The sequence below is a fragment of the Protopterus annectens genome, chromosome 2.part2 (assembly GCF_019279795.1).
Source record: "Protopterus annectens isolate FY-2018-M chromosome 2.part2, PAN1.0, whole genome shotgun sequence".
Lineage (NCBI taxonomy): Eukaryota > Metazoa > Chordata > Ceratodontiformes > Protopteridae > Protopterus > Protopterus annectens.
Genome location: NC_056730.1, coordinates 958,058,911 through 958,079,031, shown reverse-complemented (window position 1 = coordinate 958,079,031; position 20,121 = coordinate 958,058,911).

The following is a 20,121-nucleotide window of genomic DNA, read 5'->3' as shown; positions in this document are numbered from 1 at the left end:
AGTGGTCGTAATAGCATACTGCTATTTGTCAGACACTGGTCTTATGACATATTATTGGGTGGCTGATCTTAGGTGACATACCATAGTGGACCAGAGTGTTGGGTGTATGATCATACAGCAGAATCTCTCATAGCACATAGGGACCTTCCTCCATAATGATACTATCTGGATTGTATCCACACATGTAGTATGTTGTCACACTTTGGGGTATGACATGTGTGAGCAAGCAGTGGATAGTGCCGGGCATTTTGTTCTTTCTGTATCTGTGCATAGTGGACACTCATGTATTTGATCCTGCAATGTGTTTCCCTTTTGTTGTGTTTCAGGACTAATGTATCGCAGATGGCATGCCCCTTTTTCAGATATGGAGAATGAACTAATACTTCAAGGACTACAGCAGCATCATCACATCCTCCTATCCAGAGGGAGGCATAGCAGGGAACAATGGGCTGCATTGTGGGCAGACCTTGTCTAGGATGTGAATGAGACTGGCCACCAGGACAGGACATATGAGCAGGCTCAACACTGAGCTACAGACATGGTGAATGCTGCACAACAAAGGGCAGCTGATGTAGTCAGGGATTGTGCCATCACTTGTGGAGGGCCTGCAACAGAACAACCACCCATGGCCACTGAGGAATTCCTGGCAAACCTAGGGACACACGACAGCTCTGAGGCATCTATCACACCATACATCATGGAGGTGGGTGCCACAATGTCCACAGCAGAGGAGTGTGCAAGTAAGCTTACTGTGATCACCATTGCAATATTGTAGCAGTCTTTCTGTCAGGCTGTACATACCTTTATGTGGGTGTCAGATCTATGTGCTGTGGGGGTGATTTAGCTCAGTTGTGCTCTCATACTCAGAATGTCAGCAATACATCAAATAATGCAGTAGTTACTGTACATCTCAGATATATGTAGGTATTACCTTGTTGTGCTGCAACATGCAGTGGTACTGAAATTACCTCATCCTCACCTTTTTACAGGTCCATCAGGAGTTGTCTAAGGCCATCTGGTAAGCTTGATACTGTTTTGTTATGGAACATATATATGATATTAAAGGTAAGCACCAGGATAATTCCCTTTGTATAGGTAATGTTGTGTGCAACCAGAGTAGAATGTTTGTATGTTCCAGTCTGGAACAGTTACCTAAGTTTCCTAGTGTGGGTAATCACAGCAGTGTAGTTAAATGAGCAGAAACACTTTTGCAGTTATAGTTCAGAGCAAATAAACCTCCTGGCGCACATAAGCCAATTAATCTGACATGCCTTGTACAAACCAAAAGGTCAATGGTACATACCTTAGGCATTGAAACTTGCATTTGCATATATTTGTTAAGATAGGTGTACTGGGTTTCATGTGCTGTTTTATCAGGTAGTATAGTGTCATATTGCAAACCTAATAGGTACATTGTACTGGCCAAGTGTCATGTACTTTAACTGACATGCTTGTTATAAAGGGCTTGAGTCGAATATGTATTTCATTGTGAGGAAGTCTTTTGTGCATAAATGTGGAGAGGAGAAGACATGAAAGTAGTAATGCAGTTATGGATCCTCATTATTATGACTCTTTCTGGATTTTCCATACTTAATAGAGCAGGTAGCAATGTATTGCCTTTGTCTTGGTTTCCACAGGTGACATGGGAGTATTGGTGTCTCTCCCACTCACAGCCTGATGTCAGTCTGTCTTTGGACTCTGATGATGATGGTGGCCACAGTGAAGCACAGGTGGGGTTGTCAGGGACTGAATCTGGCCCTGAGGTTGACATCCCTCTTCTTCCCCCATTGTCACCACATACAGTCAGTATGCCCGCACACTTCACTTCAGTGAGTGTAGACATTGGCCATAGCCAGAGAGCTGGTATGTTCCCACACAGGCAGATTGACAGGAGTTTTCATAAGAGGACTACTGTCCATCCCCCACCTATTGTAGATGTCACATCATGGGTCACTTGGCATATGTTTCAGGCCATGATGGAGGCACAGGCACATTCTGAATGGAACACCAGATGTATGCTTAGGGTTATAGAAGCAGCACAGTCTGACATCCATGACTGCCTCCACCGTATTGGGTACACCCTGGATCAGTTCACTGATGCAGTGGATAGACAATGGGCTGAGACAGTGTCTGTCTTGGATGACACGTTGTGCTGGAACTTTTTGTTGGAGTTGGGTGTCAGACCCATGGACATAGGTCAGCAACACCATCTGCTTATAGTCCACATGGCTATGCACAGGTACGCTCCTGTATTGGCAGTACATCCAGCCTTACAGAGGGAAGTGTGCCGTCCACACCCTGATGTGGCAGGCCATGGGCAGATTATCCAGGGCAGTCCCTTGGGGGACATGGTCCCAGCAGACAGCAGTTACCATCAGGTACTAGCACCACATTTGATGTTGGGCATGGTGGTGCCAGTGCAACTCCTGGCAGAGCCAGTTCCTGTGCTCAAGGCTGGAGACAGTGAACTGTCAACTCTACCATGTATGGTCCACAGCTGTACAACATACACATGTATAGGGCTAGCACTGAGCTTGACTGTGTACATGCACACACACACACACACACACACACACACACACACACACACACACACACACGCACACACACGCACACACACACACACACACACACACACACACACACACACACACACACACACACACACACACACACACACACACACACCACTGTCATAAGCAGGTCACCTACAGACACACACTGCACCTCTCCATGCTCCATCTAATCAGCTCCCCTTCCTGGTTCACACACATGCTCTCAACTGTTTGGGCCAGCCTAGACCTCCAGCACCCTCACATATCACCCTGTGCAATTGATGATACCTGTGCCACATCCCTGTCATCCTTCCCATCAATGCAGGGGAATTAAGCTATATGTCTGATGTACAAGGTGACTATATTATTTGACTTGTGTAATGTAGTATTGTTTTGTCATGCCACTTGTAGAGGTCACCAACATACACTGTATGCTGGCATGTGTCATGAGTACGCAACATACCTTTGCGGACATTATATTGTATGATGTACTGGTGTTATTGTCACATAATGACAGGTATGTCATAGACCTATGTATGTTTTTTTCCAGGAGTCTGAAGCAATAACCTATGGATACAGGTGGCAGTGATGCAGCACACCATGGTATGGCAGCACAGTAGAAATATGACTACAGCAAGGTACAGCAGTATACATGCAAGGCCTCATAGGTTCACATCTGTATGACAGTCTACCAAGGACAATGGCAGCGGTTAGCTTACTCACAAATTCTTAATTTGTGATAAGGTCTGCTACAGAGCAAGGTGTGACCTTGTTGGAGTACACATGCTGCCTAACTGTAGGGAGCATAGTAGATGGATGACTCACTATAAGGGCATTAACATACTATGTGATGTTAGTAGTACATGCTTGTGGGAGATATTTGTCTAGTAGAAATAAACACACCCTTGAAATAGACTCTGCCTAATGGTACACAGAGCACATCAGTCCACCTCAGCACATGCTATCTGTTTGATTGGCTGGACGGCAATCATCTCAACACATGGTGTCTGCCTGAGTCCCTCTTGGACTGGGACAATATGTGCTGGTCCTGTACGAAAGGGTATACATATGTCTCTGATTGTGAGGGCTGTATGGCCATTATGCTAGTCATGTTCACATGTCCTATGCCTCCATAACATGATGTATACTGCTGTAACAGCCTCACACCCAAACATGGCCATGTGCAGGTGAGCACCACTTCCACTCACTGCATAAAGGACATGCCAAGGCACACACATACTGCAAGTTGGCTATATGTAGATTAGAACACTTAGCTATGTACTGGTACACACTAAAGATCACAGTAACCAATGCACACAACACAGCTCATGTCTGCTAGTACTATTAGTTTAGAACATATCATGCTTGTTGATATCAGCAAGCCTTGTTGTGGTCAGCCATTTTGGGGGGTACATCACCTACTACAAATAAGATACAAAACCTTAACTATGTCTACTTTATGAAGGTTATCATACGTATGTCACATGGATAAACACACACACACACACACACACACACACACACACACACACACACACACACACACACACACACACACACACACACACACACACACACACACCATTCTGGGCAGAGTGAGATTAGAACCCCTACCTATCTAGGCTTATACACTATAGACCACAGTACTTATTTTATATGCCATGGCTTAAATCTTACTGCTATATTTTCAGCTGGTAGTCTTAAGGTGGCTGACATCATCAGGCCTTGTAGAGTAGGGCAGTGTAGAAGCCAGCAGCAAGTTAGAGGGTCAAAAAGTGCATAACCATTTCAGGTGGACAGTCCATGAGGGCATGGTAGTTGTTTTACAGGGGTATACACACACACATGCACACCAAGTAGCCTAGCATGAGAGTAGAACCCCTACCTATCTAGTGTTAAACAGTATAGATCATGATATTTATTGCAGGTGCCACGGCTTAAGTATTGCTGCTATACTATCAGCTGGTAGTCTTAAGGTGACTTGACATCATCAGGCCTCGTAGAATGGGGCACTGTTGAAGCCAGCAGCAAGTTACAGGGCAAAAAAGTGCATAATTGCTACGGGATAGCCCATGAGGGCATATAGATTGTTTTTCAGGAGATTTTGTGTGTGCTATCGATATATATATGTGTGTGTATATATATATATATATATATATATATATATATATATATATATATATATATATATATGTATTTGACACTACATATGGATAGATATATTATGCACACACACAAACACACACATACTCACACACACCAAGTGGGCTGCAGTGAGATTAGAACCCCTATCTATCTAGGGTTATACACTAGATGTCACAGTACTTATGCACTACTTGCTAAGTGTGTTGTATATATGATTGCAGGCACAGTACTTGTGCATTACACAAACTAGGCTTGTGTTGAACAGCATCTGTGGCCTGCAGAGTGAAATTGGTTCATACTGTTATCTGCAGCTAGTATCCTATCAGTGAGATAACTGATGTTATCCTAGCTATGTGGGTACAGTTACCAGTGTGGCTATATTTGGCTGCTTGCAGTTAGATAGGTGACATTGTGGGTATGGACAATGTGCCCTGTCCATAAATGCATTGACAATGTTATACATTACACCACCTGCTCACCTGTGTCTGTCTACGTGGTGACATCCACCAGGCATAGGGGTCTGTGAGTAAGTGGATTATGTACTGTTGCACCCTTAGTTTGGATCCTTTGAGCAACATTATGGCTGTGTGATAGTGCAGTTTACTTACCGTTATTAGGGTATGTTGGGTAATGCAGACATCCACACACATATTTCTGTATATAACAAGGATGTATATATAAATGTTGCTGTGTCTGTGTGTGTGTATGATATGTGTTTGTGTTCTGTAGATATGTGGGGGGAGTCTATGTATCATTTTAATATATATATATATATATATATATATATATATATATATAGCTATCGATATATATATGTGTATTTTATATATATATATATATATATATATATATATATATATATATATGTATTTGACACTACATATGGATAGATATATTATGCATGTGATAGAGCGATACTGACGGATATGTATATGTATATGTCTGTATGTATAGATATTTATACATAATAGGTTATTTCAATGAAGGGCCAACAGAATTGCACTAATTTTTACTATTTCAATGAAGGGCCAACAGAAGTGCGCTCATTTTTACTAAGTGTATGGGCATGCCCAATGAGACTGTCAGTACTTATAATGTGATTCCAGGCCACACCTACCTGTATTCCAGTCCAAGATTTTCTGTATTACAGACATTAACATTTGCCCCTGTTTCTGCAGTACTGCACTTCACTCAAAATGCCCACAGCATTCCCAGCTGTCTGTTGTACTAAATATGTGACTGAGGTTGGTAAAGTTACACCACCAACAGTCTGACAGTCTGCATACCTCTCAACTGTCCTGATTTTCACAGAATGTCCAGAGTTTTCACTCATATGTTTGATCTGTTCCTCACACATTTGTGGTCTTTTGGTGTTTTATTGAATGTTGACATCAGTGCATTCTACTAGCTACAGACAAACAATTGTATAGGTTCATAGGTTGGTACTAGGCTATCAGCCCTAGGGCCTATACAAGCCTAGCCATAACAATTCCCCTGGCTATTTCTTCCCACACTATTTACTTCCCTGGACCCCTGTCTAGCACAGAGACTGACGTGATCCTCAGGGTGAATTTCCTTTCTCCCATCCAATCATCAAGGTTCCTTTTGAAGAGGGCCAAAGAGGCACTCTGCTTGACATGTATGGGCAGTCTATTCCAGAGTATGGGGAGCCCCTGGGTCAGGAACCTATCTCTCCAGCATGTTTTGTTTATTGTGATGACAAGGTTTAGATCCCTGGAGCATGTGGCTCTGAGGGATTGGGATTTCTTTAAGTGTAGCATGTCCAACAGCTCTGGGTTTGACATGGCCATGTATGTTAAGCAAAGATCGCCTCTGAGTAGACAATATGCGACAGAGTACAGCTGGAGTTTTTTTTAAGGCAGTCAGCATAGAGCATCTGCTTTAGGCCTGTGATTCTTTTAGTGAGGTATTTTTGACCCCTTTTCAGTTGTTGCAGATGTCTTGAGAGGTACATACCAAATGGGGCATTGTATTCTATAATGGGTCTAATAAGGGATGAGTACAGTGGGACAATGACCTCTTTTTTTCTGGATGGAAAGCCCTTAGTGATAAGGTGTGCCACATAGAAGGATTTCCTGACTGTTGTGGTGATGTGGTTATTGAAGGTGAGACCACTGTCCACCTGTGTCTTTAAGTCTCTTATCACACTTTCTGTGTTTAGTGTACTGCCACCTATGTGGTAATTCATGGGTACATGTTTTTTTTCCAAAGAGGATAACTATACATTTCTTGGCATTGAACTTGGGCCCATGGCTCTGGCACCAAGCATCTGTTTCTGTAAGGCCCTTTTGTAGAGTATCAACATCATTTGGGGATTCAATAATGGCTCCCAGTTTGCAGTCATATTTGAACTTTGTTAGCCAGACTCCCTTAGAGTTGGCTTGTACTTCAGAGAAGTAGATGCCAAACAAGAGAGGTTCCAGGACTGAACCTTGAGATACTCCACTTGTCACTTGTCTGGAGCTGGATTTGGATTCAGCTACTTTTACAGTGTGGGTTCTGTCAGTAAGCCAGTTGGCAACCCATTGAGTGACATAGGGATTAATGCCCAGTTTAGTAAGTTTATCTATGATTCCAGAGTCTATATATATTGTATGTCACACTTTATATCCATCAGAAAATATGTACTACTGCAATACTTCCAGCAACTGTCTAGGTTTATGTGACCAATATTTATCCTCTGTCCCTACATTTGGGCCTTTGTCCCCTCCAATCTTTCTGGCTTTGTCCAGATTTCTTGCACTAAAAGGTTGGGAGGTATGATATTCTGTGAAAACACCAATATACTACAACCTCACATGCAAAAGTGAGTAATTCCAGTTTAGAATCATCAATACCAACACCCATGCTAGCTTCCCTAGTCCACTGAGCCACTCAGGTCGTTAGACAAAGAGGGGTCATCCATCACACAATCAACAACATACATTTGTACATTGTTACCCTGCATGAAGAAAGACATCCAATGTGTGAGCGCTATCTGTGTTACAGTCCTGAGATTTCTTGGTCCATTGCTATACCCTAGCTGATTTTCTGTTAAAGTGGTTATATGGGTACCTCACTGTGTTGGGGGTGGGAAAATGGGTCTAGATCAGAACATCGAAGTTTTAAAACTTTGAATGTTCTAATACCGACCTGTTTTGATTGAACACTAAAAATAGCGAAGCTGCAGAACACCAAATTCTTTGCTAGGGAAAGAATTTGTTTGGCCGGTTCTGTGGCTTCGCTATTTTCAGTGCTGTGGTGGAGATTTACGGGTCGGGTTCAGGTAAGTGTGCGATTGTGTGGTTGTTAGGATTATGGCGCAGGTTAGGTGAGTTATGGTTAGGGTGCAGGGTTAGGTGAATTAGGTTTAGGGATGGGTTAAGTGAGTTAGGGTTAGGTGAGTGTGCGATAGTGATGGACCTTAGGGTTAGGGTTTGGGTTAAGGTAAGAGGATAGATAGTAGTGTATGTATAGTTTAGTGTAGGGTTAGTTGTAAGATTATAAGTGTATGCGTGTGTAATGATGTTTTTTATGTGTGCTTGTGTTGTGTGTATGTGTTTCAGAATAGCAAATTTTTTCCCAAGGAAAAAATTTGCTGTTCTGAATGTTCAGTATTATGTGGTTTAGATATTTTACGTTCGATGAAATAGTGTTTGGTACTTTCATCTTTCAATAACGTGATAAAAACGCGGGAAAACAGCAGCACATGATCAGCCTGGGTAGAGACTAGTCCAAATATCATGAGTGCCGAATGTTTAACATCTCCTTTGCCTGATGTTGTGAATATTCCAACTATGAGGCCTGGTGAAAATTAAGGAACTCATACTACTGGACTGAGTAGGGATGTTAACTCTTACCAAATAGCCCACTATATTTCCTTGCATAACAACAGCAGGTCCATACATATGATACCTTATTATAGTAATCCTTACAATTAGTTTGCAGGTTAAAGACTTACCTTGAGAATGCAGCAGTTGATAGAACTGTAGTTCAGGGCTGACTCTGTGTGATGCAGGCAGTACACAGCCAATACATAGATAGGCACAGGTTGTGTGAGTTGCCTGGCATCAGCTATTTTAATATACGTATGTGATTCAGAGTAAGGTGTCAGTCCCTGGGGCCCTAGGTTGTCAGTGAATGAACTATGAATTGTCTCTTAGCCAATGCCAGGGCGTACTTGGCATGCCTATGTCTGCCTACAGGGACATCATCAGGGGCTCTTCCTCTGAGTCCTCCTGTGACTGTGGCTGTAATGACTTAGGCACTGGTGGGGTGCTGGGTATCCCTCCCCTATGCTAATCCAGCTGCAGCTGCTTACGCAGGATCATATTGTGTAGCATGGCACATACTGTGTACATATGTGCACATGTGGCTGGAGAGTACTGAGCAGCTACACCAGATATACTGAGGCACCAGAAACGTGACTTCAGCAAACTAAACACACACTCTATGATGTTCCTGGCTTATTTGTGTGTCTCATTATGGCATTCTTCCATGGGTGTGTGTGCATTTGTGATCATCCATTGTTCCAGTGCATAGCCAGCATCCCCCACTAAAGAGGCTGTGTGGGATGTCCCCCCTAGCAAACATCTGGTACAGCTGTGATGAATGTCAGGTATGGGAGTAGTGAGAATTGCCAGGGCTGCCAGCATACACATTCATGATAATGCCCTGGGTATTGCAAATGATCTGGCAGTTGATGGAGTGATACCCCTTGCATTTGACGTAGATTCTACCCTCCTCACTGGGAGGTGCCTTGATGTGTACATGAGTGCAATGCATAGCACCCGGTACCTCAGGGTAGTGTGCTACATGGTAGAAGTGCTGCATATTGCTGACCTTTGCCTCAGGTGTGACGTGAAAATATATGGGCTCACTGGCATGTGGTAGCATGTCATACAGGAAATGGTGGAGTACCATGGATGCTGATGCCTGTGAGAACCCCATCATTTTCTCAGTTGGTCTTTGGAAGGAACCTCTGGCTAATATCCTAAGAGCTACACATACCTTTGTTTCCATTGGGATTGGTTCCCCTCTGTTGGCTCTGGGTCTAAATTGAGGGCGACAGAGCTCAGTGAGTTCTTGTAGTATGTCCCTGTCCACCCTGTAGTGCTCTACAATCTGCAGCTCATGTAGCTCCTGGAAGGTTACCCTAGGCCTGAACACTGTCCTCCTTCTCTGCCTAGGCCTACTGTCATCAGCAGTGGCAGCAGTATTAACTTCAGCATCTAACACATACAAATGTAGCAGACCTGCAGCAGCCCCTAGCACTCTTTCAATTAAAATTCCCAAGTCTGTGCGGTACAGAGTATGGGGGAAAATCAGATTGTAGGGTGTATGCATATTTTATAGTGCTGTACTGTAGGTGCTGTCTACGTGACTGGCTACCTCTGATGCAGTGCACCTGCCAAATATATCATTGACATAATTTAATGGCCCTAGTTAAAATTAAGCAAGGATCAACACTAATTAGTACATCACTGGCCTTTTAGAAACTCTTAGCAATGTGGCGAACTGAGCAAATGCCTGCCCCATAGGTCAACACTGCTTAGCAGTCAGTGCACACCCTCCCAGGCTTCCATGCTCAGCATGGAGGTGGGCCAAGCAAACAGGCACAGCTAAGCTCCGATCAGCTTAGAAGTTTTTGGACACACCCTCTCCTGATGTCAACTACCTCCTGTGTGGACACCAACATGGTTATCTGCCTACATGTAGGGGATATGCAGACACGGTTACCCCATTATCCTATTCAGTAAGCCCACCTCATTTGCATAGGGATCCGTGCTCACAACCTGGATACTACACACTTCCAAGCCCTTCCACGTTAGCAACAGCACCAATGCACCATTGTATACTACACACATGGTCCTGTAATACATTTCTGTCTCATAATATTAAAATTTGACTTTTCCACTTTTTTTTTTTTTTTCAGAAGGCATGTTTTCCCATTGTGGCTCACTGTGCAAACATGCCAAGATTATTAAAAAAAAAAATATATATATATATATATATATATATATATATATATATATATATATTTATTTATTTAAACATATTTACTGTAATTTTTGGAACACACAGAGGAAAGGTTTGCTCATATCTGTGTGTGCTATGCAATTTCTATCTACCTATGTTTTTACAACCCCTTTTGTCTGTCTACAATGCTGTACACGGAATTTTTCCATGTACAATATGGACAGTGACATGGGGTCTGCAGGGCTGCCTATATGCTTGCTGGATCACTCTACCTGCCTCATTTGCATGAGATTTACCTGTTTATGATGTGATATGCATGCCACGGAAGTTCCCATGGTGCACTTTGCACCGCTCAGCATCACTTACTGAATCTAAAACTGTTTGCGCTCATGTTAGCAGTGTGGTACAATGCCTACATGGAAAAAAAAGTATAGGCTTTATTAAACCCCCCCCCCAATCTTTTCTTTTAAGCCTTTACTTGCTCTATTATAAAATATCTTTGCTAATGCATCAAGGATAGTAATAAACTTATGATGATGCACTAATGAATGCACTGCATATACACAGTGAACCAGATATTTTTTTTTAGAGCACTCCTTTGTTTGGGTTCATTGTTAGCATAAATATATACATACATCCCCAGGATTTAATAAAATCTGTGTAAGCAGAGTGTAGAGCCTACACGGAATGTTACCATGTCTGTGTACATGGGTCCCCCTCAGCAGAGCGCGATGCATATTAATGATGGCACATTGCCGAGGAGAGCCAAGGAACATGGGTACAGAATCGGTGTAGGTAGAGATGTTTGGCTGTGTTCACAGATGAGTAAGAGACTCCCTGGACTGTCCCTTTGTGTTATGTTAATTTTTATGTTTAAATAAAAAAAGGCATGTTTGCGCAGAGCGGTGCTGAGCTCAGCAATGCTAAGTGGTGCCCACAGATATGATAGCAGACAAGTGCCAGATATCCAAAAATAGAAACTGGATGGATTTATTTATTTAAATGTATGTTTACTCGTATCTGAGCGTGTTGGTGCAGCATGGCGTGGTGCTCAGCACTGCTTATAGGTAGCTCAGTGTTATATGGAAAGGTACACATGATTTCTGAATATCCATGTAGCTTAATGGGTAGAGTCATGGCTCCCTGTGTAGTAGATCCAGGGCTTGAACACATGGAAGGCAAATAAGTATTTCATTTTAATATACACATTTTGCAGACTAATTTAAAATATAGCTCCACTGTGCTCTGCTAAGCTCTGCTGAGACCTGCTAAGCACTGCATAAACATGATAGCAGCCAATCTGCTGCTAAGATCCTCCAAGACTCTAGTTCTGTGAGTTTTCATGCTTCTCAGCTCAGTTGCATTGGTTTGAGCAGTGCTAAGTGATGCATCACTTTTTTGAATGTTCCCTAATGACATGTAAGGATGGTAAAACAGCCTATATTAAGCCCAATAGGCATGACTACAGCAGAATCTGTTGGAGTTTTGTCTCTGCAGGGTACTATGGCTGGTGTTGGTGAAGGTGCATGCTTTCCACTGTAGCACTGGGGCATTCTGGAGTCCAAGGTCATGGTTGGACTCCTAGTAAAAAACAGGAAGACCGGCTCCTGCAGGGAGGTTTCTAGGGCTCAATGTGTAAGGCGGAGGCCTGGGACTGGCTAGCCAGAGAACTCACCAGTGTTACGGGTATCCCTTGCTCAGGTGAGCAGTGTCATCATCACCACTATGACCTGAAACAAAGAAAGGGGGAGCTCTTGGACAACTCGGTCCAAGATTCTCGGGCAGGGAATGCCCCATAACTATGTAAGTAATTTTACCTCTGTTTCACCAATATCTAATCTGAATGTCTGCAAACCTGGTATGTATAATGGTGTGCTCCTCTCCCAACAGCTGCAGAAGAGAGATCTTACAATGCTCAATCGCACAGTGGGTGCCTGGCCAGGTTGAGCCATGAGTGTGGTGAGTATGGATGTATTATGCTAACTGTACAAATATAACCAAGAAAGGGTAAAGCATTAACTGCATTAAAGCATATACAATAAAGTCTGTAGTGCAATAAATGTGGAATTAGAGCTGTATTGCAAGAAATGAATAATGGCAACTGCTCTGCAATAAAAACATGAAACAATACCAGTAATTGTATTAAAGTATATGCAATAAAGTCTGCAGTGCAATAATTGTGCAATTAGAGCTGTTAGGAAAGAAATGAATAATGCCAACTGTTATGCAATAAAAACATAAAAAAATACCAGTACCTGCGTTAAAGTATATACAATAAAGTCTGTAGTGCATTAAATGTGGAATTAGAGCTATTTTGAAATAAATGAATAATGGCAACTGTTGTGGAATAAAAACATGAAACAATACCAGTAACTGCATTCAAGTATATACAATAAAGTCTGTAGTGCAATAAATGTGAATTTATAGCTGCATTGCAAGAAATAAATAATGCAAACTGTTCTGCTTAAAACATGAATCAATACCAATAACACCAAGAAAAATAGTGTACATCAGGACTGTCTTGTTGTAACCATTACAGTAGAGCTGTATGCATTCAGGCTGCAAGGTAAGGTGCTGCAGTCAAGTATAACATTGTAATAGATGTAGAATGCAAATATAATGGCTGCCAATTGCATTGTTTAATACATATAGTACCGTTCAAGGCTGTATCTAAACCAATATTGTTCACATAATGCTCTGTCTTCCACAAACATCAGGTAAGCAAGGTATATGGGTGAGGTAGCCCACTCCACGATCTGATATTGTTTGTTGGCTTCACAGATATTTCTACCCACTAACAATAAAGTGTGTACTCCAGCATTGATAGACTGATATATAGTTCACCTACTATCTGTGTTATTCTTGTATTTCATGCATATTTGTTCTACTCTCACTGCAGTCTAGTATAACACTGTAGTAGTACAGCCAGGTCATATTTTGGTTCCAGGTAAGCTCTAGGTAAATATCAGTCAGTCAGTAATCAGCAGTGACTCAGTAGCTTAGTTTGTTAAATGCTCTGTATATAGTACATTTTGCCACACACAGACCAGAGTTCAAGTCCAGTGCTAGGTAGCACTAAATGTTACAGTAACAGTCACGTAATGCTCACAACTTCTCTCTCCATAGGAACTACAGGTAAATGGGTGAGGTAGCCTATATTATGAGTAGATAATTGTGTGTTTAGATTTCCCAGATTGTTAAAATCATTAGCAGGAATGTAACAAATCAGCAATCTGCAGTGAGAAATAATATGTGTAATCTTGGTATGGCTATATGCCTGGAGTGTCTGTTAAAAGTTGCTGCAGTCACATTCACTGGTATTGGGTTCTATTCCCATGCCTGCCAACTAAGGCATGACAGCTGTTTAGTGTCTGCACTGTACACATATTTGTCTCTCAAGTGACACAATTTCATGTTATGTAATTAATAGTGCATAATCTGCCTGTTACAGAAATACCATGGCAATAAGTACCTAGATTGTACAGTTTCACCATTTCAGTCCACAGAACACATTGGTAGTTATATAGGTCCACCTGATGTGCAAGTGTTCTGTGTAGGTGTGAACCCACAGTTGTCACCATTAGGTCCACAGTGTCCCATGCATATAGCTTGAGAGGTATGTACATGCTACATTAGCTACAGGAGACTTGTATTCACTGTAAACATAAAGAAAATACAGACCTGTAGAGTAAATAGTAGTACTGTTGTCAAGGAAATAAGCTGCACTGTTACTAATGGACTGATATTCTCTCTCTCCCCACTCCTTATCTTTATTTACTTATTATGTTTATTCATTGGTTATGGTTTACTATTAACATATGTTGTTACATTAACTGTTTTTTGGGGGATGTGTTATTATTATGTTTTATAATGGATGCATATTAACATATCTTGTTAAATTACCTATTTTGTTGTACTTATGCTGTAACTGTTACTGACATGCTATTATACTGACTGTTCTGTTATTTATTGTTGTGTTTCACATAATTTGCATTGATATGTAATTGTATTATTTCCAATGTTCTGCCATGCTGTTATTTCTAACAATGTTTTCTTAATAACTAAACTATACTTTTCTCTATGCCTCCATTACCACAGCACGTCGGGGTAGGCTGGTTCCTAGTAATCTGCCTACCTTGCTTTAACTGGCTGTGGCACTGGGTTCTAGCACATCTGGGACCGAGGCCATTGGTACCCCCTCCACTGCCCCTGCACCACCTGCGGCATCAGGTGAAACCACCTCAAGGGACAGGGCCGACCTCCCCCTGGAAGCAGTGGTGGAGGGGCTTTAATCACCAGAATCAACTGCCAGTCATGATGGGTAGGATTGTTCATAAGAGCTATGAACACCACCTGCACCAGACTGAGAGCATGCTGGCCAACCTGGTGGGACAGGATCACCCTGGCACCCAGCCTCCTGCACAGCCACCCTCAGGGAGTGAGGGAGCAGTGCCAACTATCCCATGGGTGGGGATGTGAGTCATGCTGCTGTTGTCTGGAGGCATGTGTGATTTGGTTCCACAACATCCTCCCCTCCAAGGTGTTTACACCCTCATGTGTCTCACACCACCCCTGTTTGCTGTTTTCTCAATCTTGTCTGTCTGCAAATGCATCCGCTCCTACCCAACTTACCTCCCCATGTGTACCTATGTCCCTTCCCCTACATTGCACTCTCACGTAAAAAAAATGGGCACCTGTCCGAAAAGAAAATCACCACATACAAAGCTCTCCATGTTGCACACATGTCCACTGGACTGGTCTAATTGGCTTGACAGCACAGTTATTTTGTCCTCACCCCTATCTCTGGGGTTTGAGTGTACAAATTAATTTACAAAATCTGTCAAAATGCACAGCTGTTGCTGTACAAGATATGGATAGCTATGGGTCTTTCCTACACCCTTGCTGCACATCCCTAACTGTGTTTCCCTATGTTTCCCCCCCCCGCTTGCCACCATTTTATCACTTTCCTATCACCCCCATTTTCTTTTATTTATATTTTTTAGCGCGGGTTTGCACAGAGCTAAATGAAGCAGAGTGGTGTGGCACTCTGCACTGCTTCGCTTAGTTATGCTTAAATGAACTTAATGATTTAATTTGTTTATTACATTGTCTGACACATGTACAAAATGAACACATCTGCCAAGTTTTGAACCTGAGCCCCTCTCGCCAATAAACCACTGTATTAACCAACCAGGCAACACAGATCTAGTGTAAAACAGGTGTTTCCAGCAAAACATATTGATTGCCATTTATAATCACTAGGCATGTAACTCAAATAAAAAATAATGGGAAAATGGGAGGGTACCATGGACTCTGGTGCAATAATACACTAGTAGACAACCAAAGACATAATAATGGATCTAAGTGAGGCCTGTGATAGCAGTTATATGTGCCCTTTTGTCAGCAACTTGTGGAAAGACACCTGCTAAGGTAGCAATGGCAAAGTACATATACAACTGGGTCCCTGGTGCAGAAATACAGCCGTATAAAGCCATGCACATACTGATGGATTTGGAAATATTTCCCACAGGATGTATATGTCCACATATATCTTGCAAATACACACACTTTTGCAGTGACTCAGTGACACAGTCTGTTAAATACCTTGTATGTAGTACATGTTGCCACACACAGTCCTGAGTTCAAATCCAGTTTTGTCTAGCACTTCAATTACATTATTGTGAAGACAGCAAGTAATGACTGAGTCATGCAATCCTAACCCGCACAGGTTACTGCTAGTTAATGAACTGCTACCCACTTTTGCAAGTCAGAAACCTGCAGGTAGGAACACACTACACATATCCGTATAGCCTAACTATATGTTGCCTACTACTCTGTTATTGGCCCCACTGCATAACAGACATACCTTAATCACATACTTTGATTGGACTGTACAGGGTACCCTTACCCTGGCTGTGCCATAACAACAGGGCTGACACAGCTGCTACAGTTATACATACAGCTTGCTGCACTCAAAAGTGTCAGCACACATCCCTATGTGTGCTAGACTGCAACAGCAGCTGTAGCCTCTAGCATACAGAGCTGTATATAAAGGTAGCTGCTACAGACCTACCATACCTCCCAACCCCCTAGAACAAGCGATCCAGACACAGACAAATGTAATGGGGGGACTAAGGCCCACATATAGGGACATGTGTAATGGTTTGTCCCTGCAAACATAGTAGGTTGATAGATTAACAGCTATTGCATTAGCATGCATATTCTGATGGGTATGAAGTCTGACACTCAAGTGTGTCTCTTTCCTTACTGAACTCAACCCACAATGTTTGCCAGTGAACTGTCAGATGGTCACTATGTCATGGGACACTGACCACGCATATGAAGTGAAACTGCAGACAAACTCCATAAATCTATACAATGGAAAGTTATGGTACCTACCCTCTGTGATGTTGTACTTTCCACACCTCAGTGATGTCCATCTTAACAACTAAGAAAGGGGCCCAGGTCTACATGAGGGCCTTATATATTGCACTGTGGTGGCATGTCATAGGTTCATAGGTTCATAGATTGGTACTAGGCTATCGGCCCTGGGGCATATGCAAGCCTAGCCATAAGAATTCCCTGGATATTTCTTCCCACAATATTTACTTCCTTGGACCTCTGCCTAGCAGGGTGACTGACATGATCCCTGGAGTGAATTTCCTATCTCCCATCCAGTCCTCAAGGTTCCTTTTGAAGAGGGCCAAGGAGGCGCTCTGCTTGACATGTATGGGCAGTCTATTCCAGAGTATGGGTAGTCTCTGTGTCAGGAAACCATCCCTCCAGCATGTTTTGTTCATTGTGATGACAAGGTTTAGATCCCTGGAGCATGTGGCTCTGAGGGATTGGGATTTCTTTAAGTGGAGCATGTCCAACAGCTCAGGGTTTGACATGGCCTTGTATGTTAAGCAGAGAGCATCTCTGAGTAGACGAAATGCCACAGAGTATATCTGGAGTTTTTTTAGATGGTCAGCATAGAGCATCTGCTTTAGGCCTGTGATTCTTTTAGTGAGGTATTTCTGAGGTCTTTCCAGCTGTTGCAGATGTCTTGTCATGTACATACCAAATGGGGCATTGTACTCTATAATGGGTCTAATGAAGGATGAGTACAGTGGGACAATGACCTCCTTTTTTCTGGATGAAAAGCCTTTAGTGATGAGGTGTGCCACAAAGAAGGATTTCCTGACTGTTGTGGCGATGTGGTTATTGAAGGTGAGACCACTGTCCACCTGTGTCTCCATGTCTCTCATCACACTTTCAGTGTTTAATGTACTGCCACCTATGTGGTAATTCATGGGTACATGTTTTTTCCCAAAGGGGATAAAATACATTTCTTGGCATTAAGCTTGAGGCCATGGCTCTGGCACCAGGCATCTGTTTCTGTAAGGCCCTTTTGTAGAATATCCACATCATTTCGGGATTCAATAATGGCTCCCAGTTTGCAGTCATCTGCAAACTTTGTTAGCCAGAGTCCCCTAGTGTTGTCCTGTACATCAGAGAAGTAGATGCCAAACAAGAGCAGTCCCAGGACTGAACCCTGAGGTACTCCACTTGTCACTTGTCTGGAGCTGGATTTGGAGTCGGCTACTTTTACAGTCTGGGTTCTGTCAGTAACCCAGTTGGCAACCCAGCAAGTGACTTAGGGATTTATGCCCAGCTTAGTAAGTTTATCTATGATTCCAAAGTGGGGGATGGTGTTGAAGGCCTTGGCAAGGTCCAGATAGGCTCTGTGGACCACCTTACCCTTGTCCACAGCTCTGGAGACTGATTCAAAGAAGTCAATCAGGTTCAGGAGACAAGATCGGCCCTTCACAAGCCCAAACTGGGTGGGGTCCAGTGTTTGAAGGTTGCCAATGTCTTTGTTTATAAGTTCCATAATAATGCATTCCATGCCCTTGCAGATAAGGCTCATCAGACTGATGGGATGGTAGTTCCCGGAATCCAAGGTGGATCCCCCCTTGTGGGAGGGAATAACTGCAGCTGTGCGCCACTCAGTGGGCATGAAGCCTGAGGTAAGGCTATGATTAAACATGACACTTAGGTGAGGTGCCAGTTCATTTTGTAGTTCTTGTAGTACACAGTCTGGGATGTCATCTGGTCCCATGGATGCTGTATTCTTAGCTTTGGACAGTGAGGTTTCTACCTGTGTGGCCATGATTACTTGAATTTGGCAATCTTTTGTTATTGAGATGGGCCCTTTAGGGGTGAGAGGGGAGTGAAGTTGGCACTAAATAGATCTGCCAAGATATTGGCAATATCCTTGGGATCAATATATTTAATACCATTCTGTTGTAGCTCAGAGCAGATCTGAGCATTGCCATTTAGATTCTTCACATAACTATAGAATGCCTTGTGGTTGTCATTGGAATCTTTGGCAATTTTATTTTTGTAATTAGCTTTGGAGGATTTTATGAAGGATCTCAGCTTCTTACTGAGGCTGGTAAGGGAGCTTTTTGCATCCTGAGATTTTCCACTATTCTGCAACAGTTTCTTCCTTCTGTTGTATAGTTTGTTTATGGCAGGGGACCACTAGATTGACTTCCTTTTTTTGGAGGATAGCATCTTGGTTCTATTTGGGATAGCATGATTCATGCACGAGTGGATGTGCTTGTACAGTGCCTTAGTGTAGGATTCAGCAGTCAAACTTTTAGCTCCCATATACATGGGTGTCATGAAGTTTGTCACTTCTGACTTGAGTAGCATGAAGTTGGCTTTGGAGAAGTTTTTTACAGAGGTTTCCTTACTGGGGGGTGGGGGTGGGATGTGGATGTCAAGGGTGATTAGCTTATGGTCAGACCTGACCAGTGAGGGGGTGACCACTGGTGTGGAGCATCTATCTCCCATGTTGGTAATGACCAGGTCTAGGATATTGGAGCCCCTGTTAGGACAATGGATTAGTTGATCCAGGGCATTGGAATTTATGAATTCCAAGAACCATTGGGAAAAGGTGTTAGTACCAGAGTAGTTTTCCCAGTTAACGGCAGGGTAGTTGAAATCACCCAATATTAGGGTGTTTGGTTTTATCTTAATATTTTCCAGTATGTTTAGAAAGGTGTAGTGAGAATCTTGGGGCATGTTGGGAGATCTGTAGCAAGCTACAATATGAATTGCAGTCTTACCTAGTTTTAGTTGCACCTGGAAAATTTCAGATCCATTGCATTGGTTCACTAGCCTGGAGGTGTGAATATCCTTGGTGAACATGGACACTCCTCCACCTTTAATGTTTTGGTCTTGGTTTGGTGGCCAAAAAGTGTGATAAGAGTTATAGACTGGTATTGCAGGGGTGCTCTCTGAAGCCTTGAACCAGGTCTCAGTTACTGCACAGATATAGATGTTCTCCATTTTTAGGAGTGCCTCGATAGAGTGCATTTTGTGGTTTAGACTTCTAGCATTGGGTAACATTACCTTCAGATTTTGCATGCTTGTATCTGTTATGGTGGTG